This window comes from Dermacentor albipictus, chromosome 3 (assembly GCF_038994185.2).
Source record: "Dermacentor albipictus isolate Rhodes 1998 colony chromosome 3, USDA_Dalb.pri_finalv2, whole genome shotgun sequence".
Lineage (NCBI taxonomy): Eukaryota > Metazoa > Arthropoda > Arachnida > Ixodida > Ixodidae > Dermacentor > Dermacentor albipictus.
In genome coordinates, this window is record NC_091823.1 from 90133911 (window position 1) to 90160376 (window position 26466).

The following is a 26466-nucleotide window of genomic DNA, read 5'->3' on the forward strand; positions in this document are numbered from 1 at the left end:
GGCGTTTCTTCTTACCCCACTTTTTTTTTTCACCTACCGTGGTAGCTTATACAGAGTGGCTATGACGTTGCGTTGCTATAAGCTCGGGGTCATGGATTCTGTGCCCCGTATTCTGAAAGGATCCTCGACAGCGCCTGACCTTCACTGAATAAGACGATATATATGCTTCACAAGAATGGCTATGTTGCGTCGATAAAACGCAGTGACCACTTCTGTCGAAGAGCGGCGCTCACTTTTTCGAGTCGAGGTGAACTGTCGATCGAACAGAATAACGTTCTAGAACACGGTGTATATATAGTATAATCCGGAAATGGGCCGCCACGTTTCCATGGGGACAGAATGCAAAAACGCTCGTGTACTTAGGTTCACCTGCGTGCGCGTTAAAGAAACCCATGTGGTTGAAATGAATCCAGAGTGCCCCCGCCATGACGTCCCTCCTAAGCAGATCGTGGTTTTTGCACGCGAAAACTCCAGAATTTGTTCACCTTGCGGTGGCTGTTAAGGCTGTCCTCTGCAGAACTGCACTTTGACCGAAGGCGCATCCCAACAGAAACTGCCGTTGTTCGTGTCGTCGTGAGCGCTTGTACTTCTATTTTGGTTAAACTGGGTGCGTGAACGTTTAAACAGGGATGTGAAATCGAGAAGACAGCCAAGGCGAGAATGGTGGATAAAAATGTATTCTTTGTGTGCACACAAATGAGGGCTATATACCGTACCGAGATTTCATGTAGTTTAATAAGAGAGGACTACGAAGCGTTGAGATAAAGAGGGAAAGAGAACGAAAGAATGGAGTACTGCACGTTGGTGAGTCAGGCGCATAACTGGTAATTGGACGACGTACTTTAGAGGGGGAACAAAATGGGCGCCAGTTAAGAAGGAAAACGCAAATTAGGGGGTCGAGCATGGGATGTAGTGATGAAGCTATGAAATTTGCTGGTACGGATAGGAATGCTCGCTCGAGGCAGCAAGTCTCTGGATGATGTTTCGGCAACTTGTGCTGGCAAGGGTACTATAAGCACACAGAACCGATCAATGTGTTATAATGTGTTTTGATTATCTAATTACCAATGTGTTCAAGTCCTTTCAACAATGAGGTTTTTGTTTAAATTTCACCGGTGAAGGCTTGTATATCCAAGGTTTGTGTAACGAGAACTGTAGGAGTGGGCATCGATTATTCTTACAGAGCGTGCGCAGTTGTCCATTTATGGCTTATTGCAGCTTATATATTATCGGGCTTTCACAATGCGTAGGGAAAAATGTGAACTCGTATATATAGGCTTTATGGCAGAGCTGTGTTTTGTTCGTTTGTTTGGTTTTTGTTTTTATTATTTGTGCATTTTTATTATTTATTTATTCTTTCTTTCTTTCTTTCTTTCTTTCTTTCTTTCTTTCTTTCTTTCTTTCTTTCTTTCTTTCTTTTTGAGGGCACACGATCATGCCACTTGAAGAAAGCCTATAGGTATCCTTAGTAGCCTGTTCACTGGAGAGTGAAGACGCTGCAAAGAATTGCAGAACTGTATCAAGCGTAAACGTCACCTTTGATTACACTTGGCGTCATTTGATACATTTTGCGCGCGCTATAGCTGTCCCCTCGCTTGTACCACGGTTTGTGCTTCCTTATATTCTCTCTGAATATTCAAAATATTATTAGTTTTATTGTTTAATAATATTTGGGGTTTTACGTGCCAAAACCATTTTCTGATTATGAGGCACGCCGTAGTGGAGGACTCCGGAAATTTTGACCACCTGGGGTTCTTTAACGTGCACCTAAATCTAAGTACACGGGTGTTTTCGCATTTCGCCCCCACCGTAATGCGGCCGCCGTGGCCGGGATTCGATCCCGCGACCTCGTGCTCAGCAGCCCAACACCATAGCCACTGAGCAACCACGGCGGGTAGTTTTATTGTTTCAAGGAGGCAACACTGTGAACTAATTCTTTTTTTTTATTCCTTTAGTCTACTACATGTGACCCAACAATGGTATAAGAAATGTGGAGACTCGCATTAGGTGATCATTCATTTTAAAACTAGCCAAGCATTCATTTCTTGATACGGCCGTGAAAGAAGTACGTACACGAAGAAGCCGGAGAAGCATACACATAACAATAAATGTAGAGCCCGCTGTAGTAAAAAATAAAATAAAGATGAAATTTAAAAGAAGTAAAAAAGACGAAGGCAGTGCAGGGGCGATATCGGCAGGACGCGCCGCTGGAGCCATGCGGTGAAGCGAGGACCAGGGTGCTTTAATTTTCGCTAATTAGGAAGCGACGGCGGCGACAATCCAATTTGGAAGGTGCGCCAGAGCGCGGCCCAGTTCCTCTTCAGGCTGAATTATTCTCTTTGTCACCTTTCTTCTTTCTCTCCTCCTCCTCCTTGTTCTTATTCTCACCCCCCTCCCCTTTGTACCTCGACGTTTTGCTCTTTTGCTGGCCTCTCGTTCGCTCCTCAGCGGCCAGAAACATCACTTGTGTCTTGCAATTCTCGAGGTCGGTCCAGTCGTTTCATTCGGACTTTCTGTCGGGCTTATAAAAGAGCGTTCCCTCCCCGTCAGGTACGCGTGCAAATGACGTTGATCGAACTTTCTAAGGAACGAATGCTTTATTACCTGCCGACGTCCTGTCTTCGGTTTCAGCGCGTCTTCTGCGGCTCTGTCTCTTCGGAAACCTTGCTTTCTCTCCGAGTACATACACTGTCGCCCGGGTTTTTTTTTTTTGCGCATTTGAATGGTCAAGCATTCAGAAAACGTGGGCATGAAATGGTTTTACCTAAAGGACAGGTTGGTGCGCTTTCATTTCTTCGTATAGAGAGAGAACGTGCGGTATTCTGCATTAACTGCTTTCATATTTTCCTGCGCGCGGCGGCATACAACTGTTGCGCCTGCACTATTTGCGCATGCCAATTGCACCTATACAGGCCAGAGTCGCAGCAACGCAAAATTTGCGAGCGTCTGGCTCAAAAGCGCACGTTTATGATATATTATTTCTTGTTTCGTCTATAGCACGTGCAACGAGCGCCAGTTCGAAATTATCCACGTGGTTTGCTTTCGAAATCTCTTGCGTATGCACGACCCTTGTATGCACGCCCATTTGCGACGACGTCCACATGTTTAAGGATAGCGCGGAAGCCCATACACAGGACGAAAGGACACAGGACAACCTGGCCGTCTGTGTTCCTGTGTAGGCTCCTTAGACGCGAATCGGTAAAAAATTGCCCAGTTTGCTGTTCTTTTTAGTGCAATTTCGAGGTTCACCTTGCGTCTTTTGTTAATATTTCTGTATAGAGCATTAGGCAGTTTTGGCTGTTGGATATTAGAAATTGGATACGTGGCGCCTCTGTGTCTACACAAGTGATGTTTAAATTTGCTCTACGCTCCTTACCATACAGTGCTCATGAGGGGCCGCAATCAAAAAGGACAAATTAACTTGGAAGTAGTGCAATCTGCCTCGGCATAATGTAATTGGGACTCCTTTCGCTTAATTCTATTTCCTTCTTGTCATACGTCGTTCGCAGCAAGCCCATCCCCATCATAACGTGGGCTAAGCGCCACACAACCCACTCACAAAGAAGGAAAAGGAATCATGGTGGAATAGAATCCTTACATTATCCCGGCTTTGTTTCATACTTCTTTGCTATAGTATAATATATAGAAGGAAACAAAAAGCTGTCCCCGATTTCGCTGATTTGCACTCTTATGTGCTGTGCCCGTACAAAGGCTATACTTTAGCGGCTATACCGGAAGGAGAACAGAGATGTGGCTGCAGCTGCTAAGCTGACACAAAGAAAATATACAGTGACACGTATACATTCGGGTCGTTCCGAACTTAAAAACACTTAGCTGAAGTCGATTATGCTATACGTGGTTCCCCTCGGATAGCTATTGTAAGCACGACGTATGCGGGCTAGTTGCTGCTCGTTGATTGGCTCGTAAAAAAATACGACTCTCGCGCGTCAGTCGTGTGCGCACAATTGCCGAAGCGAGATTGAACGACGACCTTCGCCGTTCAAACGCGGCCGTATGTATACATGCCTCGCAACTGCGATTGGCACTCGGCGCCGCTCTCATTGGCTGCGCATAATTAGTGCGTCGAAGACGAATGGGTTGGAGGGCAGGGAGCGGTGACAGAAGGAGCCGAGAGAGATTTCATTCAGATATATGTTCAGTGCAGAAATATAACGGCTCCGGACGTTTAGTGTCTATAGGTGCGCTGCTCTTGTATTTGAGAAAGCACTGGCAGACCGCCGCCTAGCTTGCAGGCGATTGCGTCAAACTCGACTCAGAGAGAGAGAGATAGAGAGAGAGAGAGAGAACTCGCATTTACTTTTTTGCTGCTCATTTATAGCTGTGAAAGGAAACACAGCATTTCTTTCTGTACCCTCTTTCCCAATTTGGCTCTTTGTCTCTCTCTAGCGAAGTTACCATCCGCCATTGAGAAGGCGCGCTACCGTGACGCATCTTAATCGTAAATAACGGAAATTATGTCGAATCGCTGCACTTTACGTCGAAGGCTTTGTATGTGTAGATATATGAGTCTATGTCAAGGTAGGCATACTGAAGGCAACATTCTTGGCTTTTGTTGACACTCGCTGAAATGGCTTTTCCGTGTTCTTTTGCTTAATTTGTTTCCCTACCGTTTCTCTTTCTCTCTCTTAGCGACATGCCGTGATTCGCTTGGTTCTTATGAGGAACATATTTAAATAGGAATAGAGAAAGGAACGTTTCCACTTTTTTTCTCAATACGCTACCGAATTTCGCGCAGAAATCTTGCCGAGGTTCCGCATTAAATTATTTTTGCGTATTGCAACAGTCCTTGCGGCCGGCTTGTCAGAAACAAATTAAGCAAAAGCGTATTATTGCTTATGGTGCTAGTGCGCAACCGTGTATCATGGTATACGTAGTTCGCTTTATTTCTTCGTTTAATTTTCTGCAAGTAACTAATTAGGCAGGCGTATGTCTGCCAAGAGCTCCGTCAAACTAGAGGCACTAGAAGCCGTTTTGTTCAACTAACTTTTGCATGTTTTCCGCTTTAAGCTAATACATGACGCGGGCGTGAAGATACAACGCTACAGCGAACCCGTATTTCGGCAACCCTTACTTACTTAGAGTGTACTTAGATTCAGGTGCACATTAAAGAACCCCAGGGGGTCCAAATTATTCCGGAGTCCCTCACTATATACGGCGTGCCTCACAATCAGATGGTGGTTTTAGCACGTAAAACCCCATAATTTAACGAGACGCGTCACAGTCATCCGCCCGATTTAATTTCCCGTGTCGGGAAACGCGGCTTCCAACAGGAAGTGGGAGTCGCGCGTCGTTTTTATTCTCAGTCACCGCACACAAGCTCCCTAGATTCACAATTTTCCTTATGCTGTGCTTCTTTTCATAAACATATTGTGCCAGCATATATATATGCTGGCACAATATGTTTATGAAAAGAAAACTGACATCCACCCGTATGTATAGCACGAAGCTATACAAAGGAAATCCACACGGCTTTTTCAGAAAAGCGACCGCCCCAGAAAGGTGTTGGTCCCTGGTTCGAATCCCGGACTAGGACCAATTTTTCTTCAACTACGAAGCTTTGTTTTTGAGAAGCCCGTGTGGGTTTCCTTTGTAGCTTCGTGCTATACATACAGGTGGGTGTCAGTTTTTCATTTCGCTAACGTTCCTCCATCTTGCAGAATTCCGCGGAACCACTTTGTCATTATATGTGCATATCAGTTAACAATTGCGGTCGCATACGACGACGTAAGCAAGCGTAAATTACACGCCGAGGTCTACGCGACCGCCCTTTCCTGCTGCGTACGTGCCCGCACGACCGAGTGTGGATGGAACCCGCAAGAACGCTATATAGGAAAAACGGGTATACGTTAGCTCGCTTGCATCTTTCATGGACACGTGTCTCAAAGGCCTTCAATTCGTTCGTCGTCCCTTCCTCGTACATGACGTACTGTTTAACGCTCTCGTCGCTGGCACAAATAGGGTTGCGCAGCCTTTAGCAATAACGTATTGCAAACATATAATTTATTGAACGCCATCGATCGAGCCATTTCGCGCTTCAGCTGTGTAGGTACAACCAGTGGTTGACGGCAAATACGAATAGTAACCTCAGCTTCGAGCACCGCTACGGTTCTGTACTGCCTTGCTCCCACCTTTACCGTAACGCGCTCTTGCACCCTGCATCTCGGTGGCGAAATCGACTCCTGCGTTAGCGAAACCACTCAGTCTTCGATCATGGCCATTCTTCAGAATTAAAGGAAAGTATCTCCTTTATCGTTTGCATAATTTTCCTCTCGTCTGTTTACTGTCTCTAAGTGGCGGAATAGAAATGTCGCCATGGTCTCTTCACGTGTCACCCGCAGCCGGCCGGGATACATGCATCACTTCCAGTCTTGTGAACAGTGAGCGTTCCTGATCGAAAAGTGACTCCGATTTCAAGCTTTCCTCCGAACGCGAAGTTAGCGGTGTCATCGCTTGCGGCGGTTGCTCAGTCGTAATGTATAGTTGCGAAACAGCGCTCGAATTAATACGGCAACCACTTTTCTTTTTTGATTTAGCTTTTGACTTACATCCCTGCTTGTACGAGTCGAGTAGCCCTTGCTCTCGTTAACTTTCGCCTTCAGGCGCAGCGAAGCGTACTGTTTGCCAAGCTCGGCACAACATTTTGCTTGATTAGCGCACTGCCTTTTGAGAAATATGAACTTTCAAGGGGGAGGGGGCGGGGTTATCGCAACTCGTTACGATTAAAGAGTCCAATTCGCCACGTGCCATCAGCGACAGCAGCGTTGACGTTGTCGTCGACGCATCCCCGTCGCGCGGGTGGTTAGTTGCCCCGTGGTGTGCCAGCCAGCAGCCACGGAGGCCGCGTTGATCGATCGCGTGACCCGGTTTCTTTCCTCATTTTTTTTTTCCTTCTTTTTGTCTCCTCCGCCGCTACCGTCGCCGCCGCACAATGGGAGGGCCCGGCCTCGGGGAGGCCCAGCCCGGGACTCGAACTCTGGCCCCTCCTTCGGCGTCGACGGCGACAACGCCGCGGTCAGCCGCGCCGGCAACAGAGGCGGGCGGCGGCGACGGTGGCGGCCATTCTTCGGCGCTGGCGCAGCTGCCGCCACTCGTCCGCGCATGTCCGTCCGCCCTTTTGTTCCCCTTCCTCCCTTTCCGCGGCGCTTCTCTCCCTCTCTCCGCTTCTCCCTCCTTCCTCTCCTTGTTTCCAGTGCGCCTCCTTTATTCTTATCGTCTCTCCCTCTTCTGTTGCACCCTCTTTCCTTTTCTCTCTCCCCCGCCAGCCCTTTCTCGCCCGAGCGCCTCCGCGAAAGTCCGCAATGCGCCTGTGCCGTTGTCGATTTGGGCTAAGAGAGGATGCGCATCGACGAGATCGGGCATTTTGGGCCGTTGCTCGGTGCTGGCTTTCAGCGCGACCAAAAGGGAAAGAACAACAGTGTAGCACTGGGCTCGCAAGCGAGTTTCATAATATATGAGGAGAAAGCTGCCCGCCATTTTTCTTGCAATATTCTAAAAAAAAAAAATGCTGCGTTTCCTCATCATGTGTATTTCTTTTCTTGGTTTTTCTAGAAAATTTGCGTTTATAGTTACTAATTTGTGCGACAAATCCTGCTCGTGGGTATGTTTGTCACGTTGAAAATAAACCGACATCAGTGACAAGAACATCTTGCCAACTCCATCCAATTCTTGGCCAATCCCCCTTACTGTGCATGTGCCACATTTAGAGAAAACCAAACATCTCTCCATTCTTCATATTACCCTTCCCCCTTCCCCCAGCGTAGAGTAGCCAACCGGACTCTTCACTGGTTGACGTCCCTGCCTTCTTTTTATCTCTCTCTCTCCCTCGTCTGTGTGTGTGTCATAGCATGGGCTCAGCAAAGGACGCTCGGTTTTATCAACTCAATGCGCACCGGTATTCATTGCTGCTTGTTGTCGCATGAATATTTTAGGGAATGTTATAGGGTGCTCACCATGCATTATGAAGCAAATCTATGGAATCATTTCAGTTCGCTGCTGTATTTATGAGAATGTATACGCACATCAAAGCAAGTAGAAAGTGCACAGTTTATGGTGACGCAATGGTCGGTTGTTGCAGGGACAGCTAATTATTAATTAATTATGAGGTTTTACTTGCCAAAACCACTTTCTGATTATGAGGCACGCCGTAGTGAAGGACTCCGGAAATTTCGACCACCTGGGGTTCTTTAACGGGCACTTAAATCTAAGTACACGGGTGTTTTCGCATTTCGCCCCCATCGAAATGCGGCCGCCGTGGCCGGGATTCGATCCCGCGACCTCGTGCTCAGCAGCCTAACGCCATAGCCACTGAGCAACCATGCCGGGTCAGGGACAGCTATGAAGGAGAAATGGATGAGGAGGCACACAAATGACGGGGCGTGTGAACACGAACAAACGTTTGCTATAAGCACGTGTCACGAGAATAACAATAATAGAAAATAAGTAACACGTATTTGCGCTCGCGACCACTGACTTTCCATGAAAGTCGGCATCGAGTGAAATAGAAACACATTTAATAGTATTTTCTTGGGCAGGGTTGTACTTATGAATTGGGGCGATAATGTCTGCCTTTTATCGGCAATTTCACTGTTTTACTTCTAACGATGGACTGTTGCAGTAAAACGCTTTCCGAAGACGGTGGAACTGCTGTAGTTTCTGTACATGCATGTAAGTTATCATTAGGGACTATTACAAACGTCGAACCAAAATTAGGCGAGACTATATATGTTTTCGCAATGCCCGAAAGAACTCGAGGTGAGTTATCATTAACGAGCGCTCACATTGATGCGACGGTGTAAACCGAGCATACGCCGAGGCACTTCCATACGCTATTAGTTAAGCTCCGTGTTTATCAAATATATGCAAGTACAGCAATGGCCTTCCCCGAGTAGCGTTTCCGTATAGCTGCAGGACAGCTTTCGTCTTCGCCGTATTTATTCACGACGCCGCCGACCGGATCCTTCTCACTGCGATTGTTCCTCGACGCGCGAGTCTTAAGTCTCAGTGGAATCTGGGGCAGTCCAAGGCGAGCGCGAGCACCCGAGCGTTCATGATCGCTGGACGTTGTGGCGACCTTTAACCAGCTTAACACGTGCACCTTGCATATATGTATAGCCCTAAGGACCTGGCTAACTGCGCGTATAAGATCAACGCCCAATGAAATTGTCGGTCCCGTGCCGACGGCTATATAGCCTCTTGCGAGCCTTGTTTCTGTATATCGGCGACGGCAAGGTATTCACGGCACGTCTCGGCGTTTGGAAGAAAAAAAGGCCGACTTAGCGGGCGACGGGTATGCAGGCTCGTGTTGTTGAGTTACGGCTGCGATGACCATAGCTCGGCCTCCGCCGGCGACGTGGAATCCTTGGACCGGACTGTCGGTCACGGATGACTTGAGCCAACTCGCTTATATATATATATATATATATATATATATATATATATATATATATATATATATATATATATATATATATATATATAAAAACAGGAATAACCTCCCTGCTCTTTGGCAGCATATAGCGCATTAAAGTCGTCGGCAAGACATTTTTGTCTCTCTTCTTTTCACGCCGGCCGGTTCAGCGGCTGTAATTCTTTGGCCTGCTTGTGTCCGCGGAGCGCCATGCGTAACGGCATCCGACGGATCTTGGAGCATGTGTATTTCGCCCGCTGAACAGATAAGACGACAGCGATTCGCCCTGTCTTGGCATCGAACGTCGTGTGGGTCTCGGGAGAAAAAAAAAAAAGGAAATAGACCATTGTTCCAGACATGGAATGGCATATATTTTCCCTAGTGCACATCCTTACGCGCATCGCCCTTCTCTGCGTTGCTGTGGATCTCTTTTTTTTTTCTACTTCCCAACATTTGTTAATCATGTGATAACTGTCCCGGAATTTAGACTTGTTGCACCGGATAGGCCCAAATATGTGTCGTTGATGTCGGATATTGTGTAAAATATCGCGCTTTTATACATGTATAATTTTGCTTGCGAGTGATTATCTAGTCCTAATATTCTCTGTGTTTAGGTTTATCCTGTTATTATGTGTGAAGTGTGCAGTGCGAACCATGGTCTTCGCCATAGTTTCTTCGTTTAGTCGCAGCTCTCTCTTAATTGGTCAAAAAAAGCACAAATTTAAACTCTGTTCGAGCTTTGCCTTTCCCTCTTCATTATTACTCGTTCAAACACAGCTCATTACGAGAGACATTTTACATGCATACGAAGACGCTGCATGCTTTGCTCCAATAAGGGGCCTGGAATGCTTCTTGGTTCTTCAGTTGATTCACTGACCTCCACTTTGTTTTAGTGTCAAGTAGCAAGCAATATTGTCAGCATTCATAGTTTTAGTAATCTAGACTTCCATTGGGACAGTTAAGATGCTTCAGATGGCGCCAGCTCCGAGTGTCTATATCTGGGCACCAAGTCACGTGTCCTCTCCGGGGGTCCGTGTGATGGAAACCATTGCGGCCTTCTATAGGACGTCCCAACAAAGAATTTCCGCCAAATTTCGCCACTGTACGTGCATCGCAATTAAGAGTTAACACCGGTGAATTGCACGCCACGCTGCATAGCGTATAGCAGCGCGAACAAATAACTCGTTACAGGAAAAGGTGTCACCGGTAAATCGTAGCTGTTATGCGCTTTCCTTCCTCGCCACGACGTCCACCGTTTTTGGCTCTACTGCTGCTGCACCGATGATTTCCCCAACGATTTGAATCATTGTTTGAAATTTATGGTCCTCAGATGATTTTGACGGAACCGTTTCCTAGCTCTGAGCATCTCTGGACGCACAGCGCAGCTTTCGCGTAGCTGCTAATAATAATGGGGCTGTCCATTGAATATTCAAGTGGCAAACCAGCCATTTCACCGTCAGTGCGTTCCCTTCAATACCAATTACCTTCAGGGCGCCACCAGGACAAAACACCCTTTATTATCTTTCTTTCCTTCGACTCATTATACACCCAGAGACCCGCGCCGATGTGTCGGAATGACGCCACGTTCTGCGGCCTATAGCACAGCTAGCTTCCTCCACCTCGGGGGGCGATTTCGATTTCAAGCTACGTTCGATAGCGACTGCAGAAAAAAAAATCACAATAAAATCTTCACGAATAAGGATAATAGCACTTATTTGGCTGGCGACAAGAAAGACAGGAGAGCGAGTGGAAGAGAGAGAGATGGCGACAGTCTCGCTTTCGGCGTTCGGAGTCACTAACCTCCTCCGAGGCTACGGCGGCTGCCATCCCGCCGCCACCCTTTTGTGGTGTCCAGGCAATTACAGCGAATTCCGGCGCGCGCCCGTTCCAAGGTCGCCTCTTCGATAAGGCGCGCGCTCCTGCTGCTGTTGCTGTTGCTGCTATATAGCTTCTACGCAGCATCGAGCCGCAGGACACGCACGCGCCTCTCTACACCACACACGTGATCGCGGGAAGTCCGCCGTAAATTCGCCCCCACGGTAAAGAAGAACGCGAGCCCGGTATACACAGCGGGATTCGTTAAGCAAAGGAAACGAAGGAAGCAGGGATTACGCGCCCCTAAGGGTGGGGGGGTGGGGATTTCGAAGTAACTCCATAGAAACGCGGGACTAAGCGTTGAAACAAACGCACTGGAGAAGGTCCGTCGAGAAGCAGGAGAGAGCCCGAGGGCTGAAAGTACCAGAGACGAACGAATACGCGTCGCATAGCGGTGGCGGTCGGTCGCACCGATCACGCACTGAGCGATTTCTTGCGTGAGCGGATTAAAGCGACCCACTGAAAGAGAGTAGTGTGGTTGTGCGGAGAAGCTATAGACTAGTGGGGGGAGGCTTGCAGCGTGGTCATATGAAAAGGCTCGCGTCTCTGTTTATCCGACCCCCCCATATCCCCCTCCCCCCCCCCCCCACGCACCCCCTTTGCCATCTAAGTCCCCCACGGCTACGTCCGTTTGTCTCTGGCGGAAGACAAGGTAATGCACTAAGCTGGGGTGGTGAGAAGAAGCGGCCGTGTTCCCATATGCCTGAACCTCGTCGGAAAACGAGGAGCGTATAGTGGACGGTGTATATTGTATGCCCCGCGGTGATCGCCAAACAGCCGGTAGAGAAACGGCCACGTACAAACACAGCACAAGCTCTCTATATACGGCAAGAGAAAAAGAGGGTCGTTATTTGGAATAAACGACGACTCGAAATATCTAAATCTTCTCGGTGCTCAAAGAAATAAAATATATACATGTAATAATTGAGCCGCTTTGCCCTCCCACAAACAAGAGTTGCCTCCGTGACTCCTCTCCCGAGGCGCCCGCGTCGTTAAAACAGAAAGAAGAGTGGAAGAGGATTGCTGCCGATTGCACTGCGCGTATATCGTAGTGGTGTACAGATTGCTGCTGGCACGGAGAAATAAAAGCACCTGTTGCGCTCGCCTTCACGACCCGCGGGCCAGCTCCTTCCTCCCTCGTCTGCTTGGGATGAAGAGAGGGATGGGTGAGAGAAGGCTTGCGTCCCTGCAAGAAAAGCAGCAGCGAACCATTGAACCGCAGGAGAAAAGAAGTACCACTGGGACCGTGAAGTGGGGAGGGGCGATAAACGGCGGAGCGAGATTATCCCGAGGCGAGGGAAATAATAAAAGCCGGCCCTTTTGTCTGCTTGCCCGTTGTGGCAAATTCGGTGGGCCATCGGCGCAACACGGTGGATAGGGTCCTTGCCATTGCTCGCTATAAGGGGCCAATCTATCGGTGCTCGGCGGGGACAATTTACAGCGCTGGCGCACGGGCTCTTTCCGAGGGGGAGGGCAGAGGCGCGACGCCGAGTCGCATTTTATCGGGCGGAATGGCCGCCGGCTCCGCACGCACGCCTGCGAGCCATTCTTGTTCCAGCTGTGATGGGCTGGATCGCGCGCAGGCCGACCGCGAACCATGGCGATTCGGTGACAATCGCGAGCCGCCTGTGCGCTGGGCGCGAAGCTCACAGGATGCCTCCGGGGTGAGATGGGGGGAGGGGCTCTTCGATAAGGTCACCACGGTTTTTTCAAGAGGGGGGTCCAGGGGAAGGCTCCCAAAGAGCCCCCCCCCCCCCCCCCCCCCCCGAAGCTACCCCCACGGTATCTCTTCTTTCCCCGCGTGCGCAAGAATTTCTCGACGGCTGCTGCCTGACGCCGCAGTGGTTGGTGAAGCCCAGAATGTCGTCCTGCAGGTTTTTCGCCGCATCGTCGTGGTCGTCCTGGTCCTGGTTGCTTTGTTCCGATTTATCGACCAAACGTGATCTGCGTTCGTAATCCGCGCTCGTCGTCTGCAAGCAACCAACACTCAACGGCTGCCGACGCTCGAGTTGTGTGTGTTCTCTCTCTCCCCCTCCCTCTAACCCCCTCCCCTCTTCCCTAGCTCACGACTCTTCAGTGTCTCTTCGCATTCTATATACTATAGCCCCTTGGCGTTATCGCCGGTCAGCAGAATAGGCGTTTTCGCGAGGCGCCCGAATGCCTCCGCACTGTTGTTGCCGCCGCAGTTTCTGTGGATTCGATTTGTTCGTCCCCCCCTCCCCTCATTCCACCCCCTTCCAAATGGCCCCGGGGCTGTTTTGTTCTTCCCTTGCACTCACTTCACCTGTCCTTTATCCTTATAGCTTTTTTTAATTCTTCTTTGCTTTATCCGGATACGGTTGTCTTAACTTTCTCCCCCTCTCCCGTTTCCGAGCAGCGGGGCCCCACTTTCGCATTTAAAAACTGCCCCACGATGTCACGAAAACGAGCGGGGTGATCGTGCGCCTTGCAGGTTGATATGGTAACTACCGTGCCCTTTCCCCGCTCCCCCTGCGCCTCCTCTCTTTATTTATTTCAGACTTCCATACGTGCCCGCTTCTTTCGAACGCACATACGCTGGAAGCTGAGCGTCCATTTCTCCTGTTTGGATACCGACCTCGTTTGACCGGTGGGCGGCACTCGGTCGCTTCTGGAGCGTGGCGCGCTCTCTTCAGAAAACAGCGGGGTGCCGCACTGTTTCTTATCCATGGGAAAGAAGAGCTGTATCGAAGCCGCGCCGCTGGTCGGCGGCTGGAACTTGTGAGCCCGCTCCGGACGCTGGCCCGCGCGTTGCGGCCGCAGCAGGCATCGCCCTGACCTTGGCGCCTGCTACTATGTTTTGCGTTGGTGTCGTTTTGCATGTTTTGCAAGCGTGCCGTGGCTCGACTGGCGAGATATAGGCTTGCGACTGAGTGAGCGCTGCTTCGGACTATAGGCGGTCGTGGTGTTGTGCGTTTAGTTGTGCGTGTGGTTGACGGCGACTTGGTCGATGAATTGCTGAAAACCCTTGCGAACTCGCAAATCTCGTAGCGAACGTCTATAGACAATGAACCGGCCAAAAGCTGCTTCGAGCCGTGGCCTATAAACCTTGCACATAAGCCTATAAACCGTGGCCTAAACCTTCTTTTCGTGCGCTTAAAGAGGGGGGAAGGGGTTCTTTAGTGGAAGGCAGGTCTTTTTTGTCGTGATGCATGTGGCCGCTCACATAATCATCTGCATAGGGAGGGGATAACGATTTGAAGATTTCAGAGGAGGAAAAAAACCCCGATAAACAAGATAATTATATTTACTGACGGGACGACGGCGCGAAATTCATGCCTTCCTATAACACAACGCATATACTTTGGCTAAAGCCATTCGAGAGGGCCAGTTTTAGAAAGGCCACTGAACAATGAATCGGAGACCCGTATAGATGTTTGGCAGGATAGGACATCGGGCCTATACAGGATGCAACGTAAGGTTAGCGGAGCGTGGCAAACAATGTCAATTGGGAGCTCAAATTAAAATATTTCTTCCGTGCAAAGGGATGAAGCCGCCACTTTCACTTAATTTCTGATGGGACATCATTTTGAGCCCGCCCCTCTTTTTTATTAGACACGCTGCATTAGTAGAACTTAAAGGCGGCCGCGCACAGACGCACGTCTCTGCAAAGCTGAACCGTCGCCAGGCTGGAACGTTTGCATACACTTTCATCGCCGCCGGACTCCTGTTTCAGCCCGAGTGCTCCCGGATCATGGTTTCCGTTTGAACACGAGATATTCACGTGCCATCCTGGCTGTGGTTTAAAGTATGCGTCACCAGTATCGTTGTAAAAGTCCGAGTTCCAGAATATATTTGACGACTTGGAATAAACACGTTCCTTCTCTTCGAATTCGATTCTTCCCCGTCTTATTCATACCTCAAGGACGCGCGACGTAGACACAAAAGAAAAACGAAAGGCGCGGCATCGGAGTAAAGATCGCTATGCGGAGAGTATATTGCACCGCCTGGCACCCGTGCCGGGAAAGCTTAGTTGCATTTACCCGCTTAATAGAAGGCACTTTCCCACTTCTTTTACTGGCGCTGACCGATTGCACCGTGGGCAAACACGGGTGACAAGCCTCCCGAACTTGCCTTCTTCTCTTCTTTTCTGGCATTTTTCGCAGACACCGACGTCCGGCCCTGTGCTGCTCGACAGTTCCACCAAAGATGTTTCACACGTTCGTAAACATCCTGAATTGGAAGGAAAAAAAGGACTAGCGTTATCTTACGTTTTCGTCATATTGTGCCCTGGTTTTCCCGCTAAAAGTAAAAGAAAAAGTAAGAGGGGGTGGAGGGGGGGGGGGTGATATGGGTTCAGTCACGCCTTTGTGTGTTTCCTTTCCTTGTGTCAATGTCTGTGTCGCTTTTGAAAAACAAAAAGAAATTAAAAAGAAGCCGTGTTGAAATTCGTTCGCGTCAACGGTTCTATTTCTGGTCACGCTCAACTTCGCAAGGTCTCCTTCATTTTTCGTTTGCTTAGCGCACCTATGTTCGGTCACAGTATCGCAACCTCAGCGGCGGATTTGTCTCAGTGTCCGTGAGCCACGTGGAGACTCGAATGTTTCCGTTTCAGCCACGGCTTCGTTTCTTTTGTTCGACGCGCCAACAAGAAGCGCTCGCGTTTCAGTTTGATGCCTTTACGTATTCGCGTGTGTCTTACGTTCCATGCAGCATGCGAAGAAGCCTCCTTCGCCGAACGACCGACTTTTGTTTTCTCGTACATCGTCTTGCGAGCGTTTTCGATCGCACATTATTCTTTTTGTTTTTAATCTTATTTCCGTAGTTTTGTCCTTGTTTGTGTGCTTTGAATGTAGTACCTCCTCTATGTAACGCAAACACCGAAGCCGTCGCCAATATACTCTTTTTCCTTCGTATAGCACGTTCTTCGTTCCGTGTTTGCGCAACTGGCCGTATCGCCGGCTTCACTTTTGCAGAGTGAGTCACCTCAAGGACTTCATCGTCCTCCTTCTTGCGTTATCGCTAGTGAACGCTACCGTTTGTGTACACATGCAGGTGCACGGCACTCGTCGATCGCGCTTCGCACGCGCTACAGCTCGGTCGTGCCTCGGAGCGAAGCAGAGGTTGCAGCGATCGCCGCTGATATTCTATCGAGCCAAGCGCGAACTCGATTTGTCTATACTCCGCTTTGGCTTCTTTACATATATGTACTCTTCGAACGCGCTCAGCCTTTGTTTGACAACGGCTTCCGTGTGTCTCTGTTACAGGAAGTGCGCCTCCCCCTGTACCCCCAACTATACAGGGTCCTGTATATTTCGCGTAGCGTGTCCGAAAAAAAAAAAAGAAAGATCTTGCGCTTACCGCGCTGCACTGTTCTTGCGGAAGTTTTGCAGGAGCATCGCATTTGGTAGTACGCTTCGTTCAACGTAACACTTGCCACAGTTAATTGCATGTGGGAACTGTTGGTTTAGTGTCCAGGAAGCCGAAAATGTGGCGATTCAGCCTGAATGGAAATAAGGGGTATTAGCGCAAACTTTCTCCTTATGGCTTCAAACGGGTTCGTGATATTGCAAATTGACATGTTTCAATACAATATATGTCGTTACGAACAGCAATTCGCAATTATTGTGCATGTGCGCTTGAAACTTATTGTCTTTATGCGTCTGGAAAGCTATGATTTTGCGGAAACTTGGAAAGATAAGGCGTAAGAAACAGCGCCACACAGTAACGGCTGACGCCACAAGCGTTCAAGATCAGAGACAAGTCCATGTGCTACCTATCATTCTCATGCTAGCTGAACAATCGCAGATCCAGAATTTCTTCTAGTAAGAGAGAAAGAAAATAGATGCGAAATACAGGGAGGTAAGCCGGAAGATAGATATCCAGTTTGCTAAGTTCTGTAGAAAGCTGGCCCGAAGGTGCACCATTGCGACCTCTGAAGCTACGGGGATCGCGCATGAAGAAAAAAGTTACAAGGGACGGAAAAGTGTGGAGCTTCTTTTGCCTTGTGCCGGCATGTGGACGTGTTTCAACCTCTCGGGGTGACAGCGCTAGAGTTAAGCAACTACGGCGCGTTCTCCGTTGCCGTGTGCTGTCCCAATTTTCCAGGTTCCGTCGTTCGGCGACACATGTCCACGTGGCCTAATACCAGCGTCTTGTGCTGGTATTATCTACTGTCATTCGCTAACGACTACAAGTGTTCTGTTTGATTAGCACGACGAGCGGCCGTCTCTAGCGACGCTTGCGCATATGTAGGTTTGTGTTTCCCCCCGCACTTTGCAGCGCCTGTTTGTGTCTCAAGTATATGCGGGTCGGCGCTCAGCATAGCAGTACCTGCAACGCAGCCGTATACGTTTTGGAACTATATAGAATTGGATTGTCGTTGTTGCGCTGTCGTTCTAGCTGTCCCCGTTCTGGCACTGTCCAACTTCCCTTTACGCATACCTTGGGCGATTCGCTGTCTCATTAGGCTGCAAACGTCCGGCAGTAGCTTTCTTAAAAGGGAAGCGTTTCTTTTACCGACGCGTCCGCAGCGAGCTTTAGATCTAATAATGCAGAAATTGCGGGCTATCTTCTCACTGTAGCGCTGTATAGGACAGAATTTTCGCAATTACTTCAGATATTAGGCGCGGCAATCGAAAAGCGTGGGAACTGGATTGCAACGTTAAGAGCACTCCATCTTGTTGGAGCAGGCACGACTAGTATGCAGAAGCAGATAAAAGCAAGAAATAAATCCCCGGGGGCCCTCGTGTTAGCAGCTATGCACACGTTCGTCCGTTCTCCACCCAACACTGGTAGCCGCCAAAGGGGGGGGGGGGGGTGGCCCGTTCATCCAAAAGCCACCACACCCTCCCCGAGACGCGAGCAGCCACGCAACAGCGGCGCCTACACGCGCCCACCTCTCTTGTCTCCTGGCCAGCGCCTTACACGAAGGCTTGCCTCGAGCTGCACACAGCAGCTGCATGCTGCCACAGCGGTCAGTGAGCTTGCGCCCATGGAGCAGGTTCCATCGTTGTTCTGCTTCTGCTTTTAAGCTCCTTTTTTCTTTTCTCGTCTCCATCGCGGTCTTATCTTAGCTCACCACGCGTGTGATGAGCGGGCGTCCATTGCTCTCCCGCTTTCATCTTCAGCGCGCCTGTGTTTCTTCTTCTTCGCTTAGCGCCTCTTGTGATCAGGAGACGTCTCAAGCGATGCGGACGGGATCCTCCTGCCTGCTTGCACTCGCCAAGTTCACAGCAGCTGTTGTTGTGTCTCCCATCCAAGCTTCCTGTGGGCCCTCCGCTTTCTCCTTCTCTCTTTGCCGCGGACTCTTCTTCGCTCGATGTCTTATATATATAATTTGGAACATGCGTGGCCGGATCGGCGCCCGCGGACGATCGTAATCTCTCCGGCATCACAATCGACCCTGGGCTAATGAATGCCGACGAAGCTGCGTGGAAAGTGCCGATAAGCGCGCCACCGCCCGACAGGGTTATACGCTGAGTCGTACTGACAGCGAGGCGAAGGAATAATAATAATAATAACAATAATAATAAAACCAAAGAGGACCCCTGTCGCTATAATGACAGATTGCTTGCACTGGTGTCTCTGTTAAGTCCATATATACGGTGGTTGCATCGAAAACTTGAGAAATGCGGCTATTGACATTTCTGCTACCTCGCCCACGTGTCGTTGTTCGTTGATATATATATATATATATATATATATATATATATATATATATATATATATATATATATATATATATATATTTAGTTTGATACGAATGCCCAAAGAAAACGAAACGTGAAATTATTCGATAAATGTTCAACTTCAGGTTCTGGTGTCCTTGTTTCGCTTCGGATTAGTCGGCCGAGCCCCCTAACAATGTATTCTCGAACTTACGCAGCGTCGATAATAAAAAAAGGCAGTTTTATATGGGAAGCCAGTATCGCGACTGCGAGAGCTATTTCCCGATAGACTGGCTTGGTCGTGCGCGATCGTGTCCTTCGTCGGAGAGGAAAGGAAAGGGTCAGTGATGAGCTCGATGGAGGACAGTTGTAAGGATCCACGCTTAGATAAACAAAAGATAAGCTTACGGAACGCTAAGGCACAAGGGGTTGAAGACGAAACCAAGAAAGAAGGAAAAGTCACGAAGCACACTGCCTCCGCGTTCCCGATAGCACATGAAACGTGATTGTCTTATTTTATTACGTCCATTGGGCTTCGGCTACGAAGTGGACTGTGAACACCCCTGTCCTCGATACAACTGTTCTCGGAGGCAGGGGCATTGTTAAAGGGGGAGGAGGAGGCGCTCATTACGAGACGCGTTAGAATGCGAGACACTGACACGCGATATCCAGCTAGGGCGCATATTTCTCCTTTGAACGCTTCGGACGTTGTACGTCCCGGCACGGCCTTGAAGCCTATAGGCATCTTCGTCTGGAGCCGTTCCAATTGCTCTTCATATATATTTTTTTTTTGATGCTCCCACTTCGAACTCTTCCGCAAGAGTCCTGAAGAGCAAAGAAGAGTGCTTGTCTTTAATGAAAGGACGTATAAGTCACTGAGGCGAGGGCTTACAGCCGTGGTATCACTTCGAAGTTATTGTGAGTCTTTTCTTTTTCTTCGATAACTTGAAAGAAGCCTGCGGCCCAAGCTTCGACTGGTCCTTAGATATACCCACACACTGAGGTACCGGTTTTAAAATTGAATTTCAAGTTTTATTTATTCATCCTTTGTGTTGGACTCTTATACATTGTCGTATATGCGTTTATATGTAGGCTTCCTCAGTCGGCGATTGGTATATCATTTGAATTGCAGTCCTGATACCTAATTGGTCCTTACTATTGCCCCTTTCTACCCCCCCCCCTCCCTTTTTTTCCATCTTTTTCTATTTCCTACTGAAGTATGCCTGACTATATTTCTGGGCACACGGGTGCTATCAGGATAGCTGGCTCTGCAGCGCGCTTATTTCTGACTAAACCAAAGAGATTTTAGCATTGCCGTTTGTTGGGCGCGGTCGTAAACTGACTTGCAATGCACATTTAGCGCCAGCGGACAAGGACAGAAAGGGAGACGACAACACCATGCGTATTGTGTCCCTTTCTGTCCTTGTCCGCTGGCGCTAAATATGCTTTCGAAGTCAAAGTCAATTTAACAATGCGCCCAATAGATGGCAATGCTAAAATTGATTTCTATTATATCGGGCTCTTTCTTGTACTTAGCGCACTGCGTTGCCCTCTCCCTTTCTGATCTTGTCCGGTGGCGCTAAATGTGCAAACAAACAAAATTTCCTTTCCATAAGCTTAGCCTCTGTTAGGTGTTAACCCTTTTTCGGTAGCATCGGTTCCTACTCGGACACGTGTTTTAAAAAAATGCGTTCGAGGGCCAGTCGGCGCATTGAAGTTGCAAGCGGTGATTCTACGCGGATCTCGGCGCGGTGCCTATCATCTGAGCACCTTCGTGTACGTCCACACACTTGCATACACGTACTTTCACACCCCATCGTTCTTGCGCCAGAGCGCCACCTTTAACATCTCGATTTCTGTTCACTGCATCGTTTTGCCAACTATCCTACCAGGCAGCACTCGTTGAACCCGCAGTTGCAGACGGTCGGCGCGGCTCTTTCTGTCAGCCGCGACTATTCTTGGCGTGGGCGACGACTCGATGGGTCGCCAAGCCGAGGATGGAGGATGTGTGCACGTACGGACACAGCTCACTGGCACTATGGCCATTTGGCTGCCTGTCGGGGGTGCGATTCCCTATATACGCTGACAGGTGATCTGCTGTGCGCGATGGAGGGGAAGCCGCACGGGGATCGCAATAACGCTCGCAGATCCATCAAGGAAACACCTCGGGTTGGCGCGGCGACGCTCTCGCGGAGCTCGTGCTGCTCGGGCGGAAACAATATGGGGGGCGGGGGAGGCTGGCGGTCATTTCCTTCCGGGGTGACGTTTGCCGCGCCCCATTGCTCGGCGGCTCCGATTTGGCCCTTCCTCGAGGAGGCTTGTTTTCTTGGCTGCTGTCTTGGTTTCTTTTTGTTCGACTTGCGCGCCTTTGTGGATACGCTGCGCAGCTTTGTTCCATTATTCACGCGCCGAGTGTTTTTTTTTTTCCCCTTCTCACGGACGTTTTCGGCTCGAGGTGTGATGAGGAGACGACGCCATATCGGCCCGGGCATTTTTCAATGTCGCACGACCATTTTCCTGGGTTCCTGTCTTGCTGCTTGCCTTTTACATAAAGCAGCGGCTCTCTGACGAGGCGACTTGTGAGGGGATTTAATTCTGCGGTGCAGAGGGCGCTATTCCGCGAATTCGTTCCACCTCAGGGGCCCCTTGGCTTGTTAGATGTGTTCCCGTTGTCTGCGAAGAAGGTAAGCCTAGAATTTTGCTGCGCTGTATTTTTGCTTCATAAATGCGTGTGCGCGTGTGTGTGTTCATTAGATGGGTTCATGGCGATGTTAAGTTTATCCATAGCCGTTCCAAATTTAGCGGCCACTGTTTAGCCACTGCTCCCTGCATACAAAGACAAAAAAGTGCAGACGATGCTCTTTCGTGTGTATTACATGGCAATACGCATGTATATGCGTTAGTTTTAAAGCTCTCTATAGCGAGTGTCCCCTTTCTGCTTGGTGTAGGTTCCTTATCTAAGTTTTTGATCAGCCGCACTGACGGAGCGTTATAGAATAAAGCAGTGCGGCAGTATGTGGAGCGACCGCGATTGTTAGCCACAGGAAGTGTTCGCTCCATAGCTGTAGCACTGCAGTCCCGCGTTATACAGCTGTAACAATCGACCACTTCGTGCGCACCTGTTCTGCGCGTAATATAGTCACGTGCTTCGTACTACGCGGGGAGCCTCGTGTGTTACATGGGCGCGTCGTTGCGAATTCAGTTCGTGTTTCGCGGACTCCGAAGCTGTACACCGGCCTCGCCTGCCTGCTCCGTTGGGCAGTAATCGATTGGGTGCAGTGGCGCACTTCGCCGCCGCAGTTGCTGCAGCGACTGCGCGATTGCATGTTGGCGCAGCCGATAAAATGTATCAGTCACCGCAACGCGCGGTGGCCGCGAGACCGGTATAAACTACGAGTCATTCGTGTAGTACCTTCGACGTTTCGCTACTTCCTTTGTCTCTCGACCGCCGGCTGGACACCCGCTGTTCCTGGTTGGCGGTGCAGCGTTCCGCAGTCGCGGACACATTCGATCTATCTGGACCATCGCGCATATGTGTATGCGCGCGCTCGCGCTTTGATACGACCTCTCTCGCGGGGTTCGTCCCACGTACGGGGCAGGTTGCGGGCAATAAGCGCGCTCGAACAGCGCCCTAGCTCGCTCAGGCATACGCTTGCTTTAAGGCGGTTGTCATGGCAATCGCGGTGAATCAGTCTACTGAGAGCCGCGCGTTCCCCGTTGCATCTCCGAGGAATGAGGAATGCAAAACTTTTCCATGATTCCGGCGTCTCCCTGAGTTTATAATGCTTGCTTTCGCGCGATCAGGCCGAGGCTTCTCTTATACGAAATTGGATCGTTGCACTCAGCCATGAGTGTCAACAAAGAGGTCAGTTGAAGCTATCATACAGTCAGCAGAAACAAAACAGTTTGTTAACGGCCTTCGAATCTTGTTAACGACCTTTGTAAAGATTTATTGCGGTCTTACATATCAAGTACGAGAAGTTGCATTTTTCTTAAGCCGTTCACAGTTCGCCACTATTCTCGCTTTATTATATGCTTCTTGATGACACGAACGCTCGTTAGGTGGCGCCGTTTTACCTTTACCGCGACAGTGGTATAAAACCTGAAACTGGGCTTGTGCTATGCGTCCGTCTGCCCGTCTTTGCCGTTGCGCAGTCGTTGTTCGCACGATGCACTGCGTTATTGTCAGCGTCGTTGCAGAGGGAGTTTGCTCAGTGTTGCCGAAGTTTTGCACAAATTTGGGAGATATAGGAGAAGTATACAGTTGCCTACCTTACGGTATAAAGGGAGATTAAGCAGAACAGATATGTCCGGTTAGGCATTTAGGAAAGGAGAACAGGTGAACAGATGAAAAGAAGCCACAACTTTGCATCACGAAGTTGGAGGCGTTAATTTGGCCGGGTTCGGGGAGTAATTGTTGTCCACAGCAAGTGAGTTCACAACAGGATGAAACTGGATCTTCTTTTGAGCACCTCCTCCCTCCCCCTCCCCCCTTGTTACACGTTCTGTGGAGATTCGGATGAATCATATTATTCTGGATAGAAGCTCTTGGAATACCAAGGGATCGAGCTCAAAGAGTGCACTCGATAGTACCGCGTGGCCTGCCTCCATCGTCAAGATTGCTTTATCACTGTAAAGTGAAGTCCGTCTACTGCTGGTCGGTTTCCCCAGAAATTTGTCGTGACGAGCATTTGGATATGTGGTAAACGCGTCACACTTCTGTGATTGAGAGCGAGTTAACAGATACGTGAAGCTCTAGCCATGTGCTTAATATAACGGGAAATGATGGAAAGGAAGATTAATATGACGGTGGATACAAAGGCCATAATAATGAATGTGGTCGTCACACAGCAAAGACGATTTGAAACGACATTTCTGTCCAGACCACTCTCCCCTTACAAAAATCATTGCAGACTTGCTGCAGAAATTCTGCATACCCCGAGTCACCCGGGATGCAGAATATCTGAAGACAGGTGACAGACTTTCTGTCACCCCCTGTCACCTCCCAGCGCCCAATTGGTACACCCTTTCTGCAGAAATTCTGCATACCCCGAGTCACCCGGGATGCAGAATATCTGAAGACAGGTGACAGACTTTCTGTCACCCCCTGTCACCTCCCAGCACCCAATTGGTACACCCTTTCTGCAGAAATTCTGCATACCCCGAGTCACCCGGGATGCAGAACATCTGAAGACAGGTGACAGACTTTCTGTCACCCCCTGTCACCTCCCAGCGCCCAATTGGTACACCCTTTCTGCAGAAAGTCTGCTCAATCTGTGTAGCTGCAGGATACAGCATTTCTGCAGAAAGTCTGTCGAGATTGTGGTCACAGGATTACAGCATTTAGGCAGACATTAGATAGAATTTCTGTAGCCCCACTATGGGGAACTGGCATGCATGCATGCAATAAAATAACAGACGCAATAGTATTCTTTGCACATTTTATTTGTCTCCGATTTCTTCCGGGCTGCTTGGTTGGGACCAAGAATATCGCTTCCAAGGAATGAAGTAGTGAGTACCGACATCTCATGTGAGTGGCAGTGACCGCCTTGCACACACCTTGTCGCAGCATGCAAATCAGATGCTTTGACGCGCTGTTCAGCCTGCAGAAGTGCCGCAGGCTCCCAAGTGGTGTAGATTCCTCTGGCTCACAAAATCGTGACATCCCTAAACAAGAAGAAATGTTCAGTTTACTGTAAAGTTAACCCTGCTGAAACTGTAAACTTGTGACATTGTGAAAAGTCTCGTACAAACAGCTACATGAAGCTGCATGGTTGCACAAATACCCGATTATTACATCACAGGCAGTTAACATGTAAATAGAACTGGAGCAAACATGAATCTACTATAAAAAACTTCACACAAACGCACGTCTGTACCAAGTCAAATGCGAATTGCACAACCAGAAAACTCGTTAACACATGATAAGCGTTCGAAAACCTAATTTATTTATGCGGTGCAACAAAGCCCTGCCCCAAAGGACGATGCATTGAAAAAGAACAGACTCCCTCTTTTTCAGGTGAGAAAACAATTTTTTCCATTAAAGATAGATACTGTTGTTGAAATCTCGGAACCATTTACAAATACACGAAAACACATGACACCCAACGCAAGAAATACAGGCTGTCTGAAGACACTATATAAATAAAAGAACTTGCATACAAGCTAAAATCTGGCCATGCGTCGTACACAGCAATCGGGTGCCATCTCGCGCAGCCGTTAGCTGTGAAGACGACGAATCGACGTACCTCTAGAAATGGCTATACGATTTTTCGCTGAAAAATTACGTACAGAAATAGTAACTTTCCCTGCTTGAATTTTTGCGCCTATTCAAATCAAGCAGTCCCCGGCGCAAGGAAACTTCACAGCAGAAAGCAAATAATCGATAGATTTTGGCAACATCACGTTTTAGGGCAATTTTCATCAAACTTCGCTAAATGCGCCCTGCGACAAGAACGAACCTTCGAAAAGCACGATCATTTTTGTCACGTTACTAATCACCTTGTTACTCGTACAGAAATGCCCACTTCACGGACTACAAGAATGCGCGCACGCGCCGGACTTACCTTTCTAGGCGTGCTCGGTAAACGAGTCTCCGTGACAGCTGCTGCCGCATCGCACAGGTACCGCAGGAAGGACAGTCGGTGCACGGTGCCTCCGGCGTCAACAGCGTAGAATTGCAGATGAACTACAGCACGTGATAGCACAACTTTCAAAAAATTCTTCCGCGCACTGTGATGGAATGCGAGCGCAGCGAGGGTACCATCGGCTTTTCATGAGCCGGTAACAAAGAAAGCGCGACCGGGTCATAACTACGATAATTGGCATCGGCACACCACACGGAAAACACTGAGAGCTACGTTATGCAGTCACAGGGGTTTTGGATAATTAATACACACAAAAATCGCCACAATTCCTCTCGGCACGGCATGTTCACTACCTCATCGGTCGCCGTCAATGCGGCGTGCACATGGCGTGCACGCGTGCACGCCGTGACTTGTCGGTGACCAGGTGCAGACGGGAAAATATACTCACCCGTAATTTTACCGGTGCTCGCGGCCAGCGCCTGCTGGGGGCCGGCGCCGAAAGCAACCACGCAGTCGGTGGTCGGATGGATGGTGTCGGCGTCGCGCGGTAGATATGTCCTTAAATTCAGGCTGCGGTTCGAGCCATAGTATAACTGCTGCATTTAATGTACGTTATGTAACACGCCAGTATTACCTTATTACCTTATTAATTATTAATTATCTATTTTAATGTCTCATTTTATTTTTATTATTTTATAATTATTAATTACCTTATGTTAATTAGTATTAAATAATTGATTTATATAACTGCCATTATCAGACAGTTCTTGTAGCAATCAGGGACAAAGTTTTCAAAATGTTAAAATGGCAAAACAGAGCGCAATGATAAAATGTGTCATGGTTCAGGATGCGCACACGTGTGTGTGTGTGTGCTTGTGTGCGTGTGTGATTCGTGGGTGGCTGAAAGGTGAAGCCGATTTAACTGTTATAAAATGTGTCATGTAGAATA

General features: G+C 48.9%; 1 protein-coding gene and 1 long non-coding RNA gene across 10 annotated transcripts in view; one reads left to right on the forward strand and one right to left on the reverse strand.

Moving 5' to 3' along the window:
- The window catches only part of LOC139057471 (transcription factor Sox-5-like), an 884741-nt gene that overhangs the window by 691310 nt on the left and 166965 nt on the right, over window positions 1–26466 (forward strand). The gene's annotated exons all lie outside the window — the stretch shown is intronic.
- On the reverse strand, window positions 24362–25935 carry LOC135906414 (uncharacterized). The gene is made up of 2 exons (XR_010565712.2): window positions 25497–25935; window positions 24362–24597 (listed from the first exon to the last, which is right to left on the reverse strand). It is a non-coding gene; the product is annotated as an uncharacterized lncRNA (long non-coding RNA).